Below are 25358 nucleotides of genomic sequence, written 5' to 3'. Positions count from 1 at the left end.
TCAATACAAACCCCTATCCGACCTTGATCCATTTCGTGCTGGAGAGGTGGACCCTAGAACTAGAAAAGACCACGCCAAACTCCATTTCTGATCCAGCGGCTGCTAATGAAAGGTTTTGCAACTGGATTGAGGGTCACTCAACCTTGTGCTCCCTAAAATGTCAATCCAGATGAAAGCTGGATCCAATAAGGCCGCCTGGTTTTTGCCCAAATTACGCACATTAAAACAGCAGAGCAAACAACTAGAAAGAACATGGAGGAAAGAGTTCTCTCAAGAGAAAAATTTGGAATATAGGGCAGCAATCAGACGATACAAGGCAGAAATAAAACTGGCTCAAGCCTCTTACTATGAGGGAAAGATCGTGTCAGCCACTAACTCCCCCAGAGAAATCTTTCGAATTGCCAAAAAGCTACTAAAAGTCCCTGGGCCCCCGGCCCCACCAGACACCTCAGGTCTCCGCTGTACTGAATTTGCCAAAGATTTCTCCACTAAAGTGCAAAATATCCTCAACCATCTCCCCCAAAAAGATATCAACATCTTACTTAAGCATACGAATAGTGGTGGGCATCCAGTGGATCATGAACTGGAGACTTTTCCCACAATGACACAGGAATTGTTCCTAGCCAACCTATCATCAGTAAAAAGTGGGTGACCACTAGACCCCGCACCCCGCACCTTTTAACATCCTGAAAATGGTCGGACCAAAAATCGCCCCTACTGCCACCTGCATGATCAAAGCCTCATTCGCAATGGGCATGCTCCCTTCTGAGTGGAAAAGGGCAATGGTGAAAGCGCTGTTAAAAAAAACCTAACCTGGATCAAGCCGATCTGGGCAACTATCACCTGATTTCGCTCCTTCCTGGAATTAACAAGATAGCAGAGAAACATGTCAACCATACTCTCTCCAAGTTTCTCGAAACCAACGATGATCTCCACCCCTCCCAAACAGGCTTCCGCCACGGTCAAGGGACAGAAACCGCCATTCTATCAGTGTTGGAAAAAAACAGAAAAATTCTTGATGCAGAGGGGCAGCAGCCATAATCCTCCTCGACCTGAGTGCGGCCTTCAACATGGTGAACCACCGCATACTGGTTCAAGGCCTCAGGAGTATAGGAGTAACTGGAACAGCCCTATTATGGCTAAATCACAACCCATCCCCCTACAGTGCGGAGTCCTCACGGGCTCTTCGTTGAGTTCTACTCTTTTTAATATTTACATGGCTCCGCTGGCAGATGTTATAGCCACGCTTTGGGAGGCTAAAACATCTTGTGACATAAGCAGACGGCACGCAGCTGGTCGCAGCCATTCCAACGAGAAGACCAATGACCTCCATTCCTGCCTTGAGGAAGTCATCAAGTAAATGAGCCTTTCCCACTTAAAACTCAATAGGGAAAAGACCAAGCTCATGATCCTCTGTAATTCTTGAAGTCTGCCTCCAAGCACCATATGGCCTCCCTCTACGGGTCCTGTGCCGGTTCCCAAGACAGAGATTAAAAGTCTGGGAATTTGGCTAGATCAGGACCTTACCTTTACTGTGCAGGCCAGGAAGGCTGTTGCCACATGCTATGGCCTGCTGAAAATGATCTGCAAAATCATCTCTCTTCTACCTTTCCACGCAAAAAACTATTGATCCAGGCTCTAATCTTGTCAATAATAGATTACGGAAATGCCCTTTATCTGGGTGCTCCGAACTCAGTGACCCTAAAACTGCAGGTCGTACAAAATTGTGCAGCGAAGCTACCCCCTATCTATGCTCAGCAAGTCCCGCCCTTCGCTCTCTCCACTGGCTCCCGGTTCAAGAGAGAATCAACTTTAAGGCTCTCTGCATAGCCCATAAGTTGCTGGACAGGCGAGGACCCCCCATTAACAAAGCCATGATTCACCCCTACAGGGCAAACAGGAAACTTAGCTCAGATGATCTTCACCTGTTAGGGTTTGTGCACAGCAAAGAGCATGTCCCCTCTCATTGCACTAGTGGTCTCTGTAATAGCTCTCTTTAAACATACTACTGAAAGCCTTTCTTGTTATCTCAGCCCCTCCCTAAGACTTCTGTGTATGTTGCTCAATGTATTCACAAGTTTGGACATTGCTGTCTTGTTTGCACATTGGACCTTGCTTTTACCAAGGCTTATTTAGAAAACGTTGGACCTTGCTTTTACCAAGGCTTATTTAGAACATTCCTCCCTAGGCCATGTGTTACTTCAACTCATTAGCATAATAACTGAAGCTCTGCACACCTGCTTGTGAGCACCACACCCAGTTCTTCGAACCACACTCAGCTCTTCGAACCACACCCAGCCCTGTCTATAAAAGGCAGCCCCTGAGCCTCACCCAGTGCTTGTGCTCGTCTATCTCCCACTTACCTGAGAACAGATCCTTTGGCGCTGGCACTCCTGCTCTCTCCAGACCTTCATTGACTTCAATGGGCGCAGCTTCTTGCCTCAGCCCCTCTTCTGTCCACTGCAATCGACCTGCAAAAGAGAAAGAGGTCAAGGTTAGACTGATCAGTATCCCTTTTCAGCAACAAGTAAGTGCAAAACCTTTTATTGCCTGAAAGAACTTTATCGGCGATTTCTGGATTCATGTAAAGACAATGTGGAACAAGATATCTCACACTAACTTTGTGGTTCAAACCCTTTGTTACAAGAATACTTTGTGGAACTTTGAGAAATAAACATTGTTTTACATGGAACTTTTTTAAGAATCGAACAGAGGAAACCATTGACAGCAAGGCAAACAGTAAATCAAGGACTTGCACAAATTACCTGCTGTATTTTGATGTAAAAGTACAGTTTTTGTTTTATAAAAAGTCTGGAAATGTGTGAAAAGTGAGTTTGCTATTAAGAATTTAGGCTTTAGTTATATTAAGGTGAATGTTAGACGTTGGTAATTCTGATGATGATATTTGTTTGATTTTACAGAAGTTTTACAGTAATAGAAAGCACATCCCAGAACAGTAACACATTCCAAACCTGGAAGCTTGAGACCAGGATCCAAGAGGTACTTTTAGAAGAGAATTTCTAATAAGATTAAGGTTTAGTCAGGAACACATTTAGGGATAGGTTGCACTTATCTGTTCTTTGTTTATGTTTCATTAGGCACCAGTTTCTACAGAAGTCAGAGAGGGCCACATATTTTAGCAGCTCTTCTACAGTGGAAACGCAAGAACGGTGTTGTCTCTCTTTTTTTATTTTATCCACTTCCCCCCTTCCCTTGAGCTTCTGGTTCTTAGTGCACTGTTTTAAAACTAGTGTGCTGGAACAAGCAGTTTCAGGGTACGGTCGGACTGTCTTCAACCTCCATCAGAACTGAACAGAAACTCAGGTGAGCTGGACTTTGACATCACCTTGCTGTGGTCCCTAGGATCAAGAAAGCGAGAAGTGGCAGATGGCTTTTTTCATTCAAATCCCCCAGACTCTGGAATGCCCTTCTGTTGAATCTGCGTAGGGAACCAAATAACTTGAAGTTCCGAAAACAACTAAGGACCTGGCTCTTGCCCTAGGGTATTTGTCCTCTAGTTATGGTTTCAGCGCTGGGATGCTCCCGGGTAGCCATGAGCTATACAAATGCCAATTCATTCATTCATTCATTCTTTCACCTAATCTATGTCCTACCGCACTTCCCTTAGCTCCAGCATCAAATCCTTTTTCACCGTCTGTAGGTCTTAAACAGCGATGCAAAAAGTGCCTCCAGGAACTCATGGGTCACTAAACTTCCCTGCGCCTTGAATCAGCATTTCAAGAACCGAGCAGTCCTTCTTTATTCTTCGATGTGGCCATCTTTCCTGGATCATGGGCCCCAGGGCACGAAGGCACACAAAGAGTGGAGCAGGTCAGTCAGTACCTTGGCGTGAACAGGCTCCGGTCGAGGGCTGAGTTTCGACCTGCACCCGTGCGGGGAGATCTAGGCGTGGTATTGGCTTCAGACTTCCTGACCAGCCGCTCTGTGACAAGTACATCCGAGGTGAGCCATTTCTTGCAATGCAAACCTCCGCAAATAAGTAGTCTTGACTAGAAGTAACAATGCGCAATAGGCCTCTGGGGTTTGGAAACTGAAGTGCTACCTTGCTCTGTGTTGGCTATGCTGACTCGCTTCTAGGTTGGTCAGGTGGTTACTGCTCAGAGACAATAAAACCAGGCACTAATTAAACATTAACCACTATGTCAGATGTGAGGCAGATGAGGCCCCGTTCTCGGTTGCCTTGCCATTGAGGAGCAAGAAGACAGGGCCGATCTGGGTGCCATCAGATCGGGAGTGCGGGATGGCTCAGTCGTTCCCAGGTGCTTCAATTTGGATTTCTCACAATGCCGGCCCAAGCCCCAGGCAGTAGTACTCCACAGGCAGAAAGTTGGTGCCAAGTCACATGTCAGGAAAGTTTCCCCAGCTCTGGTGGCACAGCAAAGTGGCAAAGAGTAGGTTGAGGAGCCACTCCCCACACCATGCTGTGGCGTTCTCCAGTAGGTACCTCGGGTCCACTTATGAAGTGATTTAGGAGGGTAGTGGGTCAGGCTACCAGTCATCGGATTCTGCCTGGCTTAGGTACATACCCTAGCCAACCAGAAAACCCATTTCAAACACCCCCCAACCCATAACTACCTGTCACCATGTCTCTTTGGAGTCGCGCCTTGAGGAGATTTCACGTAGCCTGCTACGTCCTAAGGATGAACTCCAGAGACTTGCATCCATCACCACAGTGTACTGCTCACTTATAGTTTGATGAAAAACACCAGCTCCCAAACAGGCATGCTACCTTCCCATGTCCATCACACTTCTCATTTTAGCTTGAAAACTATACCCTTCCCCAACACCTCCTCTTGACCCATGAGATTGATGATGTTCTGTCTGACAGTTCAGAAAAGGGGGTGGTGATGAACAGAGTGTCTGAATTAAGCAGACCACTCTTACCCAGTCCAAAGATCAGGGCTTGATCCATCACCGTTATTTATCTCACTGCACCGTCCCAGCTCAGAACCTGGCTATATGCAAATCAGTCTGTCCCTGGCCCAGTGCATCATGGGAACAGGGCAGACTAAACTACCAAGCCAATTCTTCACCAGAAAGGAGACAAGCTACCGGGGACCGGTTTCTGGCATTTCAGCCGTCTTCGGCCCGGCTTGCTTAAATCCTGATGGTGCAGTGAGAAAGGGACTCATGTCTGAGTATACCCTGCCACACTGGGCCAGGGACAGACTAATTTGCATATAGCCAGGTTCTGAGCTGGGATGGTGCAGTGAGCTAAAAAACGGTGTTGGATTAAGCCCTGATCTCTTGACTGGGTGAGAGTATTCTGCTTAATTCAGAAACTCTGTCCATCACCACCCCCTGTTGTTTAATTATTTTGTCCACCATAAGCGTGGAAGGGTATACTCAGATGTGAGTCCCTTGCTCATTGCACCATCAGGATTCAGGCAAGCCGGGCCGAAGACGGCTGAAATGCCAGAAACCGGTCCCCGGTAGCTTGTTTCCTTCCCAGTGAAAGAATTGGCTTGGTAGTTTGGTTTGCCCTGTTCCCATGATACACTGGGCCAGGGACAGACTAATTTGCATATAGCCAGGTTCTGAGCTGGGATGGTGCAGTGAGCTAAAAAACGGTGTTGGATTAAGCCCTGATCTCTTGACTGGGTGAGAGTATTCTGCTTAATTCAGAAACTCTGTCCATCACCACCCCCTGTTGTTTAATTGTTCTGTCTGACAGTGACATCTGCGACCTCCTCCTTTCTTACTCCCAAATGACAAATACCAATAAGGCCTATTGAAGTCAAATCCAAACCATTCAGGTTCATCCTTACAGAGAACCTACTAATAACCACAGAGGTGTAAACAAAACCAAACTCAAGCATATTATTATCTCTTGGTCTGCTACTGTTCACATCAATACCCAACTGAAATGTACACTCGCCAACTGCAGATCGGCTGTTACACATGCTCCTGATATTTATGACCTCAACCACACACATGATTTCGATATTGCTATCCTCAAAGAAACTTGGCTAAACAGTTAATCGCCTCCTATTTTAGGCTAACTAGTCTCCCCTTTTCATGGCATCATTCAACTAGATAGATCTAGGAAACCTGGTGGGGAAATAGCCTGCGTCTACTGCAACACCTTCCGTGTTTCAGTCAGAAAATACCGCCCTGCCTGCCTGTGAATATCTTTGAATCAATATCGCTAGCAACAAATGTCTCATTTGTAAACTACATGCATTCTACACCCTCCTGGAGGCAAACTGCTCTTCATTGAACATATCATGGAATTCATCACAACCAGTATGACCCTCAAGTGACCCAGATCTTCCTCTGGGACTTTAACCTCCACTGGAATGACATGAATGACCATGCACTGAACAGCTTTAAATCCTTTCAATCACACCACGAGTTGACCCAAATCTGTGTCAGCCCTTCTTACAACAAGGGTGAGACATTGCTAAAATGGGAAACATTACTCTGGAATACATTATCTCCTGTGACTGGACGGACCATTACCATATCACCTTCCTCATCAATGTGGTGGTGATCAACTGAATAAAACAAAACAATGGAAAAGCAGTCTTCAAAACATCAACCCTAATGACGTATCTACCTGGTGTAACAATGCCTTGACTCTTCAGATGAACATGCTAAATGTCCATGACCTCACAGATTTCTACAATACCTTCATATTAGTTGTCCTTGACTCATTCACCCCCCTTTTATTACAAAACAAATATCCACCAAAGTCTCTAAACCTTCGTTCAATGACAAGCTGAATTCTGGAAGACACAAAGAAGATTAGCAGAAAGAGGCTGGAATTCCTCGCCCCCCATGAAGCACCTAAAATCAGTGAGGAACACATACAACAGTAGACTCAGAAATGTGAAGGCAAATTTCTTTAGAAACTCAGCCAGACCAAGCCATAAATTGACCCAGTAAACTTTTTTAAATTGTCAAGCAACAATCGTTCAATGTACTAAACCTGCTTGGTATGAGCCTCATCACTTTCCCAAACTGTGAAGGTCTGGCTTCCTTCTACTTGGGAAAAACTAATAATTGAAAATGCAAATAAGCATGAATGAAATCAGCAAAGGAACTATTTCCGGCTGTCTCTCACATCTTTTCACACACCTCCCAGACCGCTGATCGGATCGGTCACCCTGGGCAGGCCCCCAAATCAAAACAATGCCTCTTGGCACACTTTCACACCCCTCAATGAGATCAAAGCTTCTATTCTCCCCTCATGGTCTAAGATTGTAAATGCCTCGCTACATCAAGGCACTATCCCTGATTGAATAAAAGTAGGACAAGTAGCCCTCATTTTTAAATAAACAAGATTGTTCAGATCTTAACATCTAACCTATCTCCAACATCCCCACTCTGGCGAAGCTTCTGGAAAAACGTGTCCAGATCCAACTTTACAACAACATAGATCATTTTCAACTCCTTGACCCACACCAATCTGTCTTCCATCAAGTTCACAGCACTGAATCAGCACTCACACGCATTGTGGATGGCATATTAAAAATGCTGGACATAAATTAATCATGTCTTCTGATACTACTTGATTTATATTCTGCATTCAACAAGGTTAAACGGAACAGTCTACTGAACCCACTTGAACGGAGGATGGGCTTATCAGGGTCTGTACTGCAATGGTTTACTTCATTTCTCCACAACAGAACCCAAAGAGTCAAGGTTATTCAAGACCATTTTTCAGTCCTCCCCGGTCACCCTTGGGGTTCGACAGGGATCTGCCCTCTCAATCACTCTGGTCAATTTAATCTTGGAACCTCTATGACAGTCCTCGAAATCTGCTAACATTCATTATCACATGTATGCAGATGACACTCAATTGTATCTGAAAATCTCCCCAGAAGACATCATATCTCTCAACTCTACTTTACAAAAAACTCAGCATTGGCTCACTCACAACCATCTCAAGCTCAACGCTGCCAAAACTGAATTCCTCCTCAACACTCCTCCGAACCAAATTCCCAAGATCAACCTTAGGGAGGAGCATCTAACTACCCTCAACTGTTCTCCTCACATTATAGACTCTACTACACAAATAGCTGAATATGCAGGATCACATCAGTAGTGTCACCAAAAGAGCGAATTACCAGATGAGTTTTTTAAGAAAACTTATACCCTTCCTCCCACTGGACGCCCTTAAACGTGTGGTCCAAGCTCTTGTGTTGCCAAAGGCTGGACTATGGAAGTACCTCACTATGCGATCCACGCAGAAACAAGCTGGCCCCTCTAATGACCTCCCTTAACACTGCTGCCAGACTTGTCACCGGAACAAAAACAAATAAGCACATATCCCTATTTCTAAATTCCCTGAACTGGCTCCCTTATGAGGCTATAATACAACTAAAGAGTGCACGCATGATTCATAAAGCCCTACATTTTAATACCCCAGGTATTTGGTACAAAAACTAGAACTATCAGGGATGTAGATCATTGAGAAAGGCTGGCTCCCTGCTACTAAAACTACTGATCTTCCATAAAACACACAACGTGCTACAGAGCCTTCTCGGGTGTTGCTCCGAAGATTTGGAGCTCTCTGCCTCCGGATGTCTGCCTGATTTTGTCTACTGCCTCCTTCAAAACAAGAAGTGAAAAGATTTCTGATGAGCAAGTTTTTGCCCTAAGGATCCAAAACTTGTTTTCATTGATTTTATACCTGCCTGTTATTCATTGAAGGGCATATGTATCAAGACCTTTTCCCGTTTGTAAACGGGCCGATTGTCAGAATAGGCCCGTTTGCGAATGGGAAAAGGCCTTTTGGGATGTATCATCCCAAAAGGGCATCGCAAAATTTGTGATTCTCTATTTGGGATTGCATTTAAGGAATTCCAAATTGCTATTCCTTAAATGCAATGTATGAAGCACAGAACAAGTGCGATTTAGCCTCAAGAAATCGCAAATTACCACCAACTTCAAGTAGGTGGTAATTTGCGCTTTCTTTGAAAAATGCACATACATGCTCTTAAGGCATGTATTTGTGCCACATGTGTACACATGCATATTTCAGGGGTGCAACAGGGTATCCTTTGACACCCTGGCACCCTCGAAATTGCATTCTCAATTTGCTTTTCTCAAATTGCGAATCGCAAATTGAGAATGTCTGCCCAATCATTCCTATGGGCCTCCTAGCCCATAGGAATGAATAGGAAGGTATTCCTTAATTGTAATTCACAATTTGCTAATTGCAATTAAGGAATGCCAAGGAATCACAAAATATTTGCAACCATTTTATTACCACCCATTTTGCGATTCTGGAATAGCGATTCTCTAAAAACCTAGCCAAACATTAGTGGGGTCTCTGGCGGGTTTTCACCAGCCTGGCACCACCAGACATGTTTCTGACCTCATGGGGTGAGAGCCAGCACTCTAAGAAGATAGAAACAATACCTGCTTTGGGTGTGGGTGTTTCCCACCTCCTCCTGGACAGGATGGTCTTCCCGGGCGGGAAGATACAAAGCTTGAATGGCCTGCTGTACCCAAGCCCTGGTATTTCCAAAACTCTGATTCCCTTGGAGTGGAACTTCTTCTGACCTCTGGGTAACCGTTGTCCCCCAAAACTCTGTGGTGGAGTGTTGCTTCCACTGATGGCGATAGTAAATGTTTTGTCATTCTTCTGCTATCCAGCCCTATGCTTTTCGTTCTTTGGCCACAACAGTCTCTGCCTGAAGGTATTGACCTGTTTCTTAAAACCTGTGTGCATTTGTGTCTCAAACAGCATTTTGTTAAAAATCGATATACAAGCATTAACTAACAGGTGAACAAAGTTATTGGTTCCTTAAAAATTATATAAAGATACAATGTAATTATTCCTTATTGGTCTCATATTTATTCTAGAGTGTGTGCCTCATTTATGGCCTCTGAGTGTGACAAAAAATACTTAGCTCTACCCTCTGATAAGCCTAACAGCTTGACCACACTACCACAAAAAGAGCATTATAATTATTAGATTTTACCTCTGCATACCTATTGGGTATCCACTGTTCTCTCTGCACCATGTACTTAATTTAAGTGAACTATATAGAGGGCCAGCATCCTACAGTTGAGCTGGCCTGTCCCAAATGTATCTGTCCTGGACCTTACTTACTAGTGTCCCCTGGAGTAAGTCCTGACCCCCAAGTGGTGTCCCAGATGTCCTGGGTAACTCTGGGCGGGTAACTCCATTGCTTACGCAGAGGTAGGCAAAACTTTGCCTTCGTGGTGGAGTGGAGTTAGCCATATTCTTTAAAAATTAAAAAAGAAGACACTTACCTGGGTCTCTGCTGCCTCCCCTGCCTGGCTGCTCTCCTTCCTGCTTCTCGTGTCCTTCTGTAATTAAAAAACACTACGTTGTATGTCTTGCCCATGCAAAATGTACAATGTAGTGGTTTTTTTTATTACAGACTGACGCGATAAGCAGTAAAGAGAGCGGCCAGGCAGGGAAGGCAGCAGACACACAGGTAAGTGGCTTCTTTTTTAATTTTTAAGGAACGTGGGAGGAGGGAGGGAGCTTACCGTATTTCCACAGAGTTTTTTCCAAACTCTGTGGAAATACGCATAGAGGCACTATGCCCAGGGTTAGTCCTGGGGCCCTTGGATAAGTGTTAGAGTGTACTTCTCCTGCTTAACTCTAAAAGCTTGGACTTTTCCAAGGATTTTTTGCCTGGGGAACTGACAGAAGACTGAAACCAACCTGTCAAGTCAGTACGACGAAGGTGCGTTGCTGCTGGGCCAATGAATTAGGTTGTTCAAGATCAGCGCATTTCCATGCCACAAATTTGTTAAAAACTGTAAAATGTGCAGTAATACCTGTATTTCACTTCAAATGTAACCCATACTTATGAAGAGGAAATCCTGTAGGTGTGTCCGTGCTAGCAGCGGTTCATAAAGCACCTGTTCACACAGTCAAAGAAAGATGGGGATTTGGGTCATCAGCCACATGGCTCCATTAAGCTCTTTTGCTGTTACAGTAGTTCTGCTGAGAGTCATAGTGAATGTTCTGTACTGGTATGCTTTAAAGCAAATAAGAAACAGCTTCTTAAATGTTTGGCTTCTCACAGGACAGTTTTCAGAATATGAGCAGGATTCTGTGTCTCCTTTTATATTGTTCCACGTGTTTTTTAAAAATAATATCAGTTGTAAACTTCACACCTCCACTGTTTTCCTCCCACAAAATGTCCCATGCATGAAAAGCAGGATATTATATGGCCATAAATTCTAGTCATAAGTGTATGATGGGAAATTTAGATGGCATAGGGAGCTGGGGATTTGATGTGGATGGCGGTGAAGCTCTAGAGATTACTCAGGAATTATGGGATGATTGTGCATACTTGACATTGACAGAGAGGGGGGATTTACCTGTAGAGGATGGGGCGAGGAATGGGGTGTTCAGTGCCCTTGTAAACCTTTACACTAGCTAGAACAATTTCTCTTTGCTGGAAGGGGATTTATTTATATATTCATTTATTTATTTTTACTTTTATTTTTTTACTGATGTATTCCCTTTATTTATTTATGTATTTACTTATTGGGAAGTTGAATACATTACATCCTGTCTCCTTTTTATTTATTTATTAATTATGACGTTTAATAGTCAGCTTATTCTGTTGTTAGAGAACTTCTGAAGCGATTTTCTTTCAGAATTGCACTATTTTTAGGACATTGAGTCGGCAGGTGAAACTCTCACTAGTGTGTTCTGTCCCTTTGCACGTGTCCTCGCCGCAGTGGAGCAGACAGGCCGCGGTGGAATGGCGGCATAACGCCTGGCATTCCAAGGTTCTTGGCATCTCACCCATTGCTTTCCTGCCTCAAGAAATCGCAAATTACCACCAACTTCAAGTAGGTGGTAATTTGCGCTTTCTTTGAAAAATGCACATACATGCTCTTAAGGCATGTATTTTTGCCACATGTGTACACATGCATATTTCAGGGGTGCAACAGGGTATCCTTTTGACACCCTGGCACCCTCGAAATTGCATTCTCAATTTGCTTTTCTCAAATTGCGAATCGCAAATTGAGAATGTCTGCCCAATCATTCCTATGGGCCTCCTAGCCCATAGGAATGAATAGGAAGGTATTCCTTAATTGTAATTCACAATTTGCTAATTGCAATTAAGGAATGCCAAGGAATCACAAAATATTTGCAACCATTTTATTACCACCCATTTTGCGATTCTGGAATAGCGATTCTCTAAAAACCTAGCCAAACATTAGTGGGGTCTCTGGCGGGTTTTCACCAGCCTGGCACCACCAGACATGTTTCTGACCTCATGGGGTGAGAGCCAGCACTCTAAGAAGATAGAAACAATACCTGCTTTGGGTGTGGGTGTTTCCCACCTCCTCCTGGACAGGATGGTCTTCCCGGGCGGGAAGATACAAAGCTTGAATGGCCTGCTGTACCCAAGCCCTGGTATTTCCAAAACTCTGATTCCCTTGGAGTGGAACTTCTTCTGACCTCTGGGTAACCGTTGTCCCCCAAAACTCTGTGGTGGAGTGTTGCTTCCACTGATGGCGATAGTAAATGTTTTGTCATTCTTCTGCTATCCAGCCCTATGCTTTTCGTTCTTTGGCCACAACAGTCTCTGCCTGAAGGTATTGACCTGTTTCTTAAAACCTGTGTGCATTTGTGTCTCAAACAGCATTTTGTTAAAAATCGATATACAAGCATTAACTAACAGGTGAACAAAGTTATTGGTTCCTTAAAAATTATATAAAGATACAATGTAATTATTCCTTATTGGTCTCATATTTATTCTAGAGTGTGTGCCTCATTTATGGCCTCTGAGTGTGACAAAAAATACTTAGCTCTACCCTCTGATAAGCCTAACAGCTTGACCACACTACCACAAAAAGAGCATTATAATTATTAGATTTTACCTCTGCATACCTATTGGGTATCCACTGTTCTCTCTGCACCATGTACTTAATTTAAGTGAACTATATAGAGGGCCAGCATCCTACAGTTGAGCTGGCCTGTCCCAAATGTATCTGTCCTGGACCTTACTTACTAGTGTCCCCTGGAGTAAGTCCTGACCCCCAAGTGGTGTCCCAGATGTCCTGGGTAACTCTGGGCGGGTAACTCCATTGCTTACGCAGAGGTAGGCAAAACTTTGCCTTCGTGGTGGAGTGGAGTTAGCCATATTCTTTAAAAATTAAAAAAGAAGACACTTACCTGGGTCTCTGCTGCCTCCCCTGCCTGGCTGCTCTCCTTCCTGCTTCTCGTGTCCTTCTGTAATTAAAAAACACTACGTTGTATGTCTTGCCCATGCAAAATGTACAATGTAGTGTTTTTTTTTTATTACAGACTGACGCGATAAGCAGTAATGAGAGCGGCCAGGCAGGGAAGGCAGCAGACACACAGGTAAGTGGCTTCTTTTTTAATTTTTAAGGAACGTGGGAGGAGGGAGGGAGCTTACCGTATTTCCACAGAGTTTTTTCCAAACTCTGTGGAAATACGCATAGAGGCACTATGCCCAGGGTTAGTCCTGGGGCCCTTGGATAAGTGTTAGAGTGTACTTCTCCTGCTTAACTCTAAAAGCTTGGACTTTTCCAAGGATTTTTTGCCTGGGGAACTGACAGAAGACTGAAACCAACCTGTCAAGTCAGTACGACGAAGGTGCGTTGCTGCTGGGCCAATGAATTAGGTTGTTCAAGATCAGCGCATTTCCATGCCACAAATTTGTTAAAAACTGTAAAATGTGCAGTAATACCTGTATTTCACTTCAAATGTAACCCATACTTATGAAGAGGAAATCCTGTAGGTGTGTCCGTGCTAGCAGCGGTTCATAAAGCACCTGTTCACACAGTCAAAGAAAGATGGGGATTTGGGTCATCAGCCACATGGCTCCATTAAGCTCTTTTGCTGTTACAGTAGTTCTGCTGAGAGTCATAGTGAATGTTCTGTACTGGTATGCTTTAAAGCAAATAAGAAACAGCTTCTTAAATGTTTGGCTTCTCACAGGACAGTTTTCAGAATATGAGCAGGATTCTGTGTCTCCTTTTATATTGTTCCACGTGTTTTTTAAAAATATTATCAGTTGTAAACTTCACACCTCCACTGTTTTCCTCCCACAAAATGTCCCATGCATGAAAAGCAGGATATTATATGGCCATAAATTCTAGTCATAAGTGTATGATGGGAAATTTAGATGGCATAGGGAGCTGGGGATTTGATGTGGATGGCGGTGAAGCTCTAGAGATTACTCAGGAATTATGGGATGATTGTGCATACTTGACATTGACAGAGAGGGGGGATTTACCTGTAGAGGATGAGGCGAGGAATGGGGTGTTCAGTGCCCTTGTAAACCTTTACACTAGCTAGAACAATTTCTCTTTGCTGGAAGGGGATTTATTTATATATTCATTTATTTATTTTTACTTTTATTTGTTTACTGATGTATTCACTTTATTTATTTATTTATTTACTTATTGGGAAGTTGAATACATTACATCCTGTCTCCTTTTTATTTATTCATTAATTATGACGTTTAATAGTCAGCTTATTCTGTTGTTAGAGAACTTCTGAAGCGATTTTCTTTCAGAATTGCACTATTTTTAGGACATTGAGTCGGCAGGTGAAACTCTCACTAGTGTGTTCTGTCCCTTTGCACGTGTCCTCGCCGCAGTGGAGCAGACAGGCCGCGGTGGAATGGCGGCATAACGCCTGGCATTCCAAGGTTCTTGGCATCTCACCCATTGCTTTCCTGCCCTTGGGCCTACTATATGGGTGACTGATAGGGAGAAAAGGGAAGATTTAGGGACTGGCAAGTGGGTGCAATTGCCCAGTCAGCATGACAGTACCAGACTGCACACAGGCTCTGCAATGGCAGACCTTAGACACATTTTACAAGTCTGCTTCTGTGGATGGCACAACCAGTGCTGCAAGCCCACTAGCTGCATTTGGATTTACACGCCCTGGGCACACTCAGTGCACTGTACTAGGGTCTGACAAGTAAACCAAACCAGCCAATCATAGAATCACTAATTCACACATCAATGTCCAATAGGGAGAGCATATGCACTTTCGCACTGATCAGCAGTGGTAAAGTGCCCAGAGTTATAAAATAGCCAACAGCAGGTCAAAAAAAATATAGGAGGAAGGCAAAAAGTTCAGGGATGACCCTGTAAAAAGGGCCAAGTCCAACACAACCCATTTCCAGCAAAAAGGCAGGGGAGACCAATCACTACCTTGAAGGGCTTCCCTGCTTTGGGCGATAGAACGTGGACCTGGCCTGCAAAAGCAGGGGCATATTCCAGTTCTACGCCAATCTGAACCCATTTCAATTCCTCTGTCCATACTCTCAGGGTCCACCAAGCTAACCCATGGGGAACCCTTCTCCTCACCTGTGGACACCATCTGTGCAGCACCTACCCTTAGCTTGCTCACAAGTGTGCCCCAACAGACAGACAGCAAGCCACAGTGGCCACTGACAGTAGTCAGTGATGAGACCCAGGCCATATGACTCTCATGGCTCTCAAACCTCTTTAGCATCGGAGAGCGGAGGGCAGTAGCTCCAGGTGCTTGGCACCCTTTGTCCACTCTCCCTCCTGTCAGGTCAGGTATGAAATCCTGGCACTGACCCACCAGCCCTAGGCCTGCACCCGGCGGCTGGACCAGAGACTGGGATGGGCTCTCCCATACCCGGTCCTCCTCCTTGGAGATCTGTACCCTCCCACCTGAAGCAGTACCCCTTCTAGAATTGTCAGGGTGCCTGTGACAGGTGTCCTGCACAATTCGCCCACCAGTTCAGGGGTTCTATCCCGCAACTGGGCTACAAGGTCAGGGGGGACACCCTGAACCTGGCCCTCCAACCTAGGGTCTAAACCCTTGGGCTGCACCAGGGACAGAGGCGAGGACTCCCTCCCTCTGCATTCCCTTCCAGAGTGCTGTACTCTCTCACCTGGAGTGGTACCCCTAGAAGCTACATCGGTCAGGACACAGATTACAGTTGCCCCTTCCTCCAGGTCAGACAACACCTGAACCTGGCTTCCCAACCCAGGGACCAATCCCTGCAGTTAAACGCTTGCCTGGCACACCAGGACTTCCTTGGGAGCACTCATGCCCCCCTGAGGGTAACACTAAACGTATGTGTTGTGTGATAATCTGCCTGATTCAGATCTCCCGACCCTTGTCTATCTGACAGTGCGTGGGAATGCCCCAGGACAGAAGTGGTGTCACCATGGTCATTCACTGGGGATGCAGCCCTTCTAGCTGGCCCCTGACCCACTGGTTCTTCCACTGGGGACTCTTTCCCCCTTTCACCACTCAGTCTGGACTTCTATACCCTCTACTTAGGAGCGGCACAGCCAGACACCAGAACGAATGGAGGCCTGCTTACAGACACTCCCAGTTCACCAGACACTAGGGGATCCCCCTCAACTGGTGGCCCATCAGGACAGCCTAGGTTCCCCACCTGGTGTTCCCTTAAAGAACCATCCAGGCTTTGAGACTGGGTTTCGGGCACCTTGGGACATGCAGCCCCACACTCACTCCTTCTTCACTGAGACAGGACGTGAGACCCTACACCCTCTCCACTACAACGGGACCTAGCTGGGCTACTCTGCACCACTTCCACCACTCTGAGTTGGAAGATACCTGAGCCACTCCCCACAGGGTCACTCCCCAATGCCTCTCCAGACCCTCTGGAATCCACCAAAAGGTCTGCCTCCAATGTGAGCTCCCTGGGGTCAGAGAACTCACTCTCTAACAGGTGTTGGCATAGCTCTGGCAAACAAGGATTTACAATATGCTCTCCCACAATTGGATTACACAGCCCCCTACAAAGGTTAAACAAACTATCCTTCACCTCACCATCCAGTGCCTCGCACACGTACTCCACACTACTCTCCTGAGATTGGCAAGACAGTATCTGACTGTCTCTGTCATTCAACCCACACTCTTCTGGGCGGTCTTCACACTCACATACCAGGAATTAAACCTTGGGGGAACCCTTCTTCCTGCACCTCCCATCTAGAGTCAGTAGAGTGTTCCTTCCACCACTAGGACCATGAACCCCTGCGCCAGTTTCCCTATTCTCCTCAGGGATACTGCACACTACTGGAGGTACCTCATGTCTTTGAACCTCCTGGTGTAGGTTATCCCCCTCCAAGTCAGGCACCACATCTCTGGGTGTGTGTACTACTCCCTCAGCACTGGATACCTCAATTTTGCTCCCACCATCTGACCTGAACTCCACCTCCAACTCAGCAAAACTCAATCTCTGAGCTACACACATTTCTTGTTGCTGGGCTGGGACCCTCATGGCCTCAAGCCTCTCGAACTCTAAATCAAGCTCCTTCATTGTCAACTCATGCTCAAACAGAATCCTCTTTTCCTCTAGGGCCAATTTCCGATTTTCTAACTCCAGTTGCCCATTCAATTTGAGTTTGGCCAGCTCCATTTCATGCATCCTACATCTCTCTCTATCCTCCCAATAAAAATCAACATATGCTATGGATGCTGCTTTACTCATGGTGGTTAAACTTGGCAGTTCTTGGCAAAAATAGAAAATCCCCAAAATGAAATCTACCAAAAAGTATGTGGTTGCGTTTTGGTCTGCAATCACTAGTAGTGTTCACCAATCACTGTAGATAAGTCACAAATGCAAGTCCAGAGTCCTCACCGCTGACAATCAATGTTAGATTTGGGGGTCTCTAGTTGGCACAGGTAGGTACTTCTGACAAATAGGGACCCTTGCCTCTAGTCAGGATAAGGGGATTACATTCCTAAATGACCCCTTCTCACCCCCTTGGTAGCTTGGCACGAGCAGGCAGGCTTATCTCAGAGGCAGTGTGTAAAGCATTTGTGACCACATACAGTAACCCAGTGACAACACGACAGATGGACACCACACAAGGTTTTATATAAAAAATAAGTATACTTTATATAGATTTACCACAAGAACATAAACGACAAAAATACACAATACTGTTACCTTAAGATGGTAGTTTTAGCTTAGTTCAGTTCAGTTCTTAAGTCAAGTCAAGTCAAGTCAAGTCAAAGGATTTATATAGCGCACTACATACCCAGAGGGTCTCAAGGCGCTTAAGGAGGGGTGGGGAATTACTTGTCAAATATCCACGTTTTAAGTTGCTTTCTGAATGCTAGGTGGTTCTGGGTAAGGCGAAGGTAAGTGGGAAGTGAGTTCCAGGTTTTAGCTGCCAGGTAGGAGAAGGATCTACCTCCCATGGTGGTCTTGTTGATGCGAGGTACAGTGGCAAGGGCTTGGTTGGAAGATCGAAGCTGGCGGGAGGGGGTGTAGAAGGACAGTCGTGTGTTGAGGCATTCTGGTCCGATTTCGTAGAGTGCTTTGTGTGCGTGGGTTAGGAGCCGGAAAGTGATCCTCTTATTGACGGGAAGCCAGTGGAGGTTTTTCAGGTGACCAGAGATATGTTCTTTACGCGGGATGTCTAATATGAGCCTGGCTGAGGCGTTTTGGATTCGTTGGAGTTTTTTCTGGAGTTTAGCGGTAGTCCCGGCGTAGAGGGTGTTTCCATAGTCCAGTCGGCTCGTGACCAGAGCGTGGGTGACCGTTTTCCTAGTTTCGGTGGGGATCCAACGAAATGTTTTTTTGAGCATGCGAAGAATGTTGAAGCAGGATGAGGAGACGGCGTTGACTTGTCTGTTCATTGAAAGTGAGGAATCCAGGATGACGCCCAGGTTCCGTGCGTGGTCTGTCGGGATGGGTGCTTTTCCAAGGGCTTCTGGCCACCAAGAGTCGTCCCATGCGGAGGGGGAGGTACCTAAGATGAGGACTTCTGTTTTATCAGAGTTCAGTTTCAGACGGCTGTGTTTCATCCATTCGGCTACTTCTTTCATTCCTTTGTGTAGGTTAGTTTTGGCGGTGCTAGGGTCATTGGTGAGTGATAGGATCAGTTGAGTGTCATCCGCGTAGGAGATGATGTTGAGGTTGTGTTGGCGGGCGATGGCCGCGAGGGGGCTCATGTATACGTTGAAAAGGGTGGGGCTGAGTGAAGATCCTTGTGGTACGCCGCAGATGACTTCAGTGGCCTCTGACTTGAATGGTGGGAGGCGGACTTTCTGGGTTCTTCCGGTGAGGAACGAGGTGATCCATTCCAGTGCTTTTCCTTGGATTCCAATGTTTCTGAGGCGCTGTAGAAGGGTGCTATGGCAGACTGTGTCAAAGGCTGCGGAGAGGTCGAGGAGGATGAGGGCGACTGTGTCTCCATTGTCCAGTAGAGTTCGAATGTCGTCTGTTGCTGCGATGAGGGCGGTCTCAGTGCTGTGTTTTGCTCGGAAGCCGGACTGTGAGGAGTCGAGGGACTTGTTGGCTTCGAGGAAGGCGGCGAGCTGGTTGTTGACAGCTTTCTCGATGACTTTGGCCGGGAATGGAAGGAGCGAGATGGGGCGGTAATTTTTGAGTTCGGTGGGGTCCGCTGTGGGTTTTTTCAGAAGGGCGCTGAGTTCAGCGTGTTTCCAGCTTTCCGGGAAGGTGGCGGATTTGAAGGAGCAGTTGATGACGTCTCGGAGGTGCGGTGCTATGATGGAGTCTGCTTTGTTGAAGATGTGGTGAGGGCATGGGTCTGTGGGGGATCCTGAGTGGATGGAGTTCATCAGGCGGATGGTGTCCTCAGTGGAGATTGTGTTCCAGTCATTAAGGATGTTTGAGGGGGGTGAAGGTCCAGCAGATGGTTGGGTGGGTTGGTCTCCGGGTTGGTTGTCGAAGCTGTTGTGGATGTCTGCAATTTTGTTGTGGAAGAATGAGGCTAGGGAGTCGCAGAGGGCTTGAGAGGGGGTGATGTCGTTAGAGTTGGCCGAGGGATTGGTAAATTCCTTGACGATGTTGAAAAGTTCCTTGCTGTTGTGGGCGTTGTTATCTAGTCGTTCCTTGAAGGCGGTTTTCTTGGCCTTTCGGATCAGTTGATGGTGTATGCGGGTGGCGTTTTTGAAGGCGTCCTTGGTGCTGGTGGTTGGGTCTTTTTTCCAGGCCTTCTCAAGGGAGCGGCAGAGTTTCTTGGATTTCTTAAGATCATCGTTGAACCATGAGGCCTTCTTGCTGCCAAGTTTGCTTTGTCGTTTTTTCAGTGGTGCTAGGATGTCGGCGCTGTTGGATAGCCATAGGGTGAGGTTGGTGGCGGCTTGGTCGGGGTTTGAGGAGTGAGCTGGGGGGTTTAGAAGAAGCGATGAGGAGATCTGGTCGATGGTGATTTTGTTCCAGTTTCTTTGCAGAGTTGGTTGGGGGTGGTTGTTGGGTTTGGGCTTGTTGTAGGTAAAGTGAACACAGCTGTGGTCAGTCCAAAGGAGATTCGTGGTGTGGCTGAAGGAGACATGATTGCTGGAGGTGAAGATAGGGTCGAGAGTGTGACCTGCGATGTGGGTGGGGGAAGTGACCAGTTGTTTAAGTCTGAGGTTGGCGAGGTTGTCCAGCAGGGTGGTGGAGTTGCGGTCGTTGTTCTTTTCAAGGTGAAAGTTGAGGTCTCCCAGAAGGATGTAGTCTTTGGAGGGGAGCGCGTGTGGAGTGATGAAGTCCGTGATGTCCTCACTAAATTGTGCGCGGGGTCCTGGAGGCCTGTAAAGGAGGGTGCCTCTGAGTGTGGTCTTGGGGTCGATGTGGATCTGGAAGTGAAGGTGTTCAGAGTTGGCGAGGTTGACGTCAGAGCTGGTTGAGATTTGGATGGATTTCTTATGGACGATAGCGATTCCTCCTCCTGTGTGGCCGGTACGGTCCTTGCGTATGATCTTATAATCTTCTGGGATGGCAATGGTGATGTCTGGGGCGGAGGAGGCGTTCATCCATGTTTCAGTAAGGAAGGCGAAGTCCGGAGAGATGGTGTCTAGTAGATTCCAGAGGTCAATGGCGTGCCTGTGGACCGATCGGGTGTTGAGCAAGATGCATTGTAGGTGGTTGGTGTCGGGAATCTGAGGTGTGATCGTAGCGGAGTGGTTGACGGTGCAGAAGAATTTGCAGGAGTAGCATGAGAAAGGTCCATGGGTGTGTCCAGGAGCGGCTTGGACGCAGTTGGGGGGACGGCCGGGGTTAAGGGCTAGGAGGGTGGTGGCATCGTAGGTAATGCGGGGAGGGTGGGCATTACGAGGACCAGGGGGTCTGGCGCTGGGCGCGGTCCAGGCGCGGACGGGCGTAGACGGGCTTACCTTTGGCGCACCTTCGGCGTGGCTGTAGCGCATGGACGCTGCGCGTGGGGGCATTGGCCATAAATGGATGGTGGAGGGGGCGGAGCGTGGGAGGGTCAGCAGCTGGGAGGCGGTAGCGGGGAGGAGGGGCGTGCCTGGGAACAACAACAACAGCAAACAAAATGGAGTTCAAAGGGGAGGCGAGGCAGGGGCAGCAAATCGCCTGAGTCGCCGAAAGTGGAATAAATATATTTTAAGTTGCTGGCAGAAGTAAGCAAACACAGCTAATTGCAAAGCAGGGCGGGCGGCGCTACAATTACATGCGCTATGAGCCGGTCAATTACCATGCGGGGACAGCGTGAAAGTGAGCAGCTTTGAAATAACACTACGCTAATTAACTAAATGCAGGCGATACCGTGATGTCCAGTAAGGAGTGCGAAGATCACCAGGCAGGCAGCAGCAGTACTGGGAGAGGAGCGAGGAGGGAGCAACCGGTCAGGAACGAGTCCGGGCGGTCACAGGGGCTGAGAGGAGGAGGCAAGCTCTGTGAACGTGGGTGGGAGGGTCAGCAGCTGGGAGGTGGTAGCGGGGAGGAGGGGCGTGCCTGGGAACAACAACAACAGCAAACAAAATGGAGTTCAAAGGGGAGGCGAGGCAGGGGCAGCAAATCGCCTGAGTCACCGAAAGTGGAATAAATATATTTTAAGTTGCTGGCAGAAGTAAGCAAACACAGCTAATTGCAAAGCAGGGCGGGCGGCGCTACAATTACATGCGCTATGAGCCGGTCAATTACCATGCGGGGACTGCGTGAAAGTGAGCAGCTTTGAAATAACACTACGCTAATTAACTAAATGCAGGCGATACCGTGATGTCCAGTAAGGAGTGCGAAGATCACCAGGCAGGCATCAGCAGTACTGGGAGAGGAGCGAGGAGGGAGCAACCGGTCAGGAACGAGTCCGGGCGGTCACAGGGGCTGAGAGGAGGAGGCAAGCTCTGTGAACGTGGGTGGGAGGGTCAGCAGCTGGGAGGCGGTAGCGGGGAGGAGGGGCGTGCCTGGGAACAACAACAACAGCAAACAAAATGGAGTTCAAAGGGGAGGCGAGGCAGGGGCAGCAAATCGCCTGAGTCACCGAAAGTGGAATAAATATATTTTAAGTTGCTGGCAGAAGTAAGCAAACACAGCTAATTGCAAAGCAGGGCGGGCGGCGCTACAATTACATGCGCTATGAGCCGGTCAATTACCATGCGGGGACAGCGTGAAAGTGAGCAGCTTTGAAATAACACTACGCTAATTAACTAAATGCAGGCGATACCGTGATGTCCAGTAAGGAGTGGGAAGATCACCAGGCAGGCAGCAGCAGTACTGGGAGAGGAGCGAGTAGGGAGCAACCGGTCAGGAAGATGCGACACTTTGCGTCAATGTACCTTACGATGCGTTGTACTTCCACGACAAGCAATAACACAGTGAGGGAAACGCGGCAAAGTTCCGGTGCAAAGAAATAAAGAAGTGAAGATCTTCCAGATGCGACATGCTTCTCCGGGGATGCGAGAAGTTCTCGGTTCGATGCGTGGACTGCAGCGGCGACACCCTTGTTCAGAAGTGCGACGGCAACACTCTTCTCCCACATTTGCATGAATTTTCCGCACAATGCCACAACTACAGTGGTGACATCCTTGTTCAGAAATGGGACGGCAGCAGCTCCGACGGCGGTGCACTTCTCGGGGGATGCGAGGCTCTTTCCTCGATGCAGTGCAATGCAACAGTTCCAGCAGCGACACCCTTGTTCAGAAGAACGACGGCAGGCAGCTGCGACAGCGACACGCTTCCTCTTTGTTGCCAGACGCTACTCTTGATGCGGTGCAGTGCGACAACTCCAGCAGCAACACCCTTGTTCAGAAGTGCGACGGCAGCAGCAGCGACACGCTTCTTCTTTGTTGAGTCGCGATTCCAAATCCTTGCGACACGCAGTCCTCAAAAAGCCCAAAACAGCAGCAGGCACTTCCAAAGAGCTCTGGGGAGCTGTGGGGTTGAAGTCTGTTGTCCCTGAGACTTCAGCAGGAGGCAAGTTTTTTTCCAAGCCCTTGGGGATCCTTCTGAAGTTGAAAGAAAAGTACACAAAGTTCCTTTCTCCTCTCTTTGGCAGTCAGGCAACCACTGCACGCCAATCCCCTAAAAGGCACTTCAGCTTAGGAATAGTCTCTCCTCAGTTTCTTCAGGTTCCTCTCCTCAGCAGAGGTTTCTTTTTGTAGTCCACAAGTGATCTAATTTCTTGGGATCAGGGTCCCAATATTTATACCCCAAAATCCTTTGTCCTCTGAGGGCAGAGGGGCCTTTGCCCAGTCTAAACTAGTCCCGGAGCACTCTGTTTACAAGACTCCTTCTTTCCTTTCACAGTGCAGGGCAGAAACATCAGACACCCCACAGGAGGTGGAGCCAGCATTGTGGAGGGAAAGCACAGCCCAGGAGCACTTTGTTGACATGATTCCTTTTCTTCTTTCACTGTGCAGGGCAGAGACATCAGACGCACCACAGGGGGTGGAGCCAGCACTGTGGGGGGCAGGCGCAGTCCTATTCAGGTCCCAGGTTCATCTCCTCCCTCCCATCTAGATGCAGATCTCTCTATTCACCACTGGGCTGACTCATTCTGTCTCCTGGAATCCCCCAGCCCTGTCACTCAAACGCCAGACAAGGAATACACAACCTAGCAGAGGCAGGCTTTGGATAGTTAGACAAGAAAATTCCTACTTTCTAAAAGTGGTATTTTCAAACACAGAATGTTAAAACCAACTTCACTAAAAGATGTATTTTATCATTCTGAGTTCAGGCATACTAAACTCGAATTTCTACCATGTTCCCTGAGTCAGTTAGGATTATGAGAATGTAATAATCTAACTGCCCATTCTGGCCTATGGAGAACAGGTAGCCTTGCAATAGTGAAAAGTGAAAATGGCTGTAATTCACTATTAGGACATGCCACACATACCAGGGCATGCCCTACCTTATACTTACAATGCACCCTGTCCTTGGACCTACTATAGGAGGGACTGATATGAAGAAAAGGGAAGGTTTAGGGACTGGCAAGAGGGTGCACTTTCCCAGTCGGCATGACAGTACCAGACTGCACACAGGCTCTGCAATGGCAGACCTTAGACACATTTTACAAGGCTGCTTCTGTGGGTGGCACAATCAGTGCTGCAAGCCCACTAGCAGCATTTGGATTTACACGCCCTGGGCACACTCAGTGCACTTTACTAGGGTCTGACAAGTAAACCAAACCAGCCAATCATGGAATCACTTATTCACACATTAATGTACAATAGGGAGAGCATATGCACTTTCGCATTGATCAGCAGTGGTAAAGTGCCCAGAGTCATAAAATAGCCAACAGGTCAGAAAAAATATATGAGGAAGGTAAAAACTTCAGGGATGACCCTGCAAAAAGGGCCAAGTCCAACAGGCATCATTAGGCTCCTGGCGGGTGCAGGACTAAATTAGTGTCACAGAGTTTTTCTGGAAGACATCCAGATGGAGAGATAGAGGAGAATGGAAAGGGGCGACCATTCGGTCCCCCCGAACGTATGGTGGAGTACCCCGATCCCCCGGGAGGCCATCTTGGGCGGGAGGCGAGTCTCGGCTGGTATGCCCGAAGCGGCGTAGCCGGGGCGCGCCTTTTCCCGCCCTGGAGTGGGTTATCCTAGACACTGACGCGGCCGGCCACGCCCCCGGAGGCAGGCGGAGGCGGGTTTACGCCCGCCCGAAGACAGATAAAAGGAGCAACAAGCCAAGAAAGCATCCTCTTGTTCCTATGCTCTGAAGCTGCACCTCCCCGCTGCACGCGAGCTCGAGACGGAACGAAGAGCCAATTTTGAGCGTTGTAATCTTGTTTTTGTTTTACAGATATCTTCGTTGGAGAATGCCGGGCAAGAAGGTCGGAAAGCGGGTCGGGACCGATCAGATGCTCCGCATGCTCATAAAGGAGGTAGCCGAGTTGAAGAAGCAAATGGCGGTAAAGAACGGGGAGGGAGGACCGAAGCGAATCGTCGGACCAGCATTGCCGGGAGTAGTCCCTAGCGGGAGAGGCAAGAGGTCCAAGAGGGGGGCACCTGGGGGGGAGGCCCCGGTTCCCGATACACCGATAGAGGAGCCAATCTCGGTTCCGAAGGAGGGGCATCCGATCCCCGTGGTAGTCACCCCCGTGAACGGGGAAGATATGCCTCCCGAGTTGGCGGCACAACTGGCAGCGTGGTTGGGAAAAGATAGTGAGGGCACCACGGCTGACGACGCCAG

This window comes from Lissotriton vulgaris, chromosome 9 (assembly GCF_964263255.1).
Source record: "Lissotriton vulgaris chromosome 9, aLisVul1.2, whole genome shotgun sequence".
Lineage (NCBI taxonomy): Eukaryota > Metazoa > Chordata > Amphibia > Caudata > Salamandridae > Lissotriton > Lissotriton vulgaris.
Note: the sequence above shows the minus strand (reverse complement) of the source record.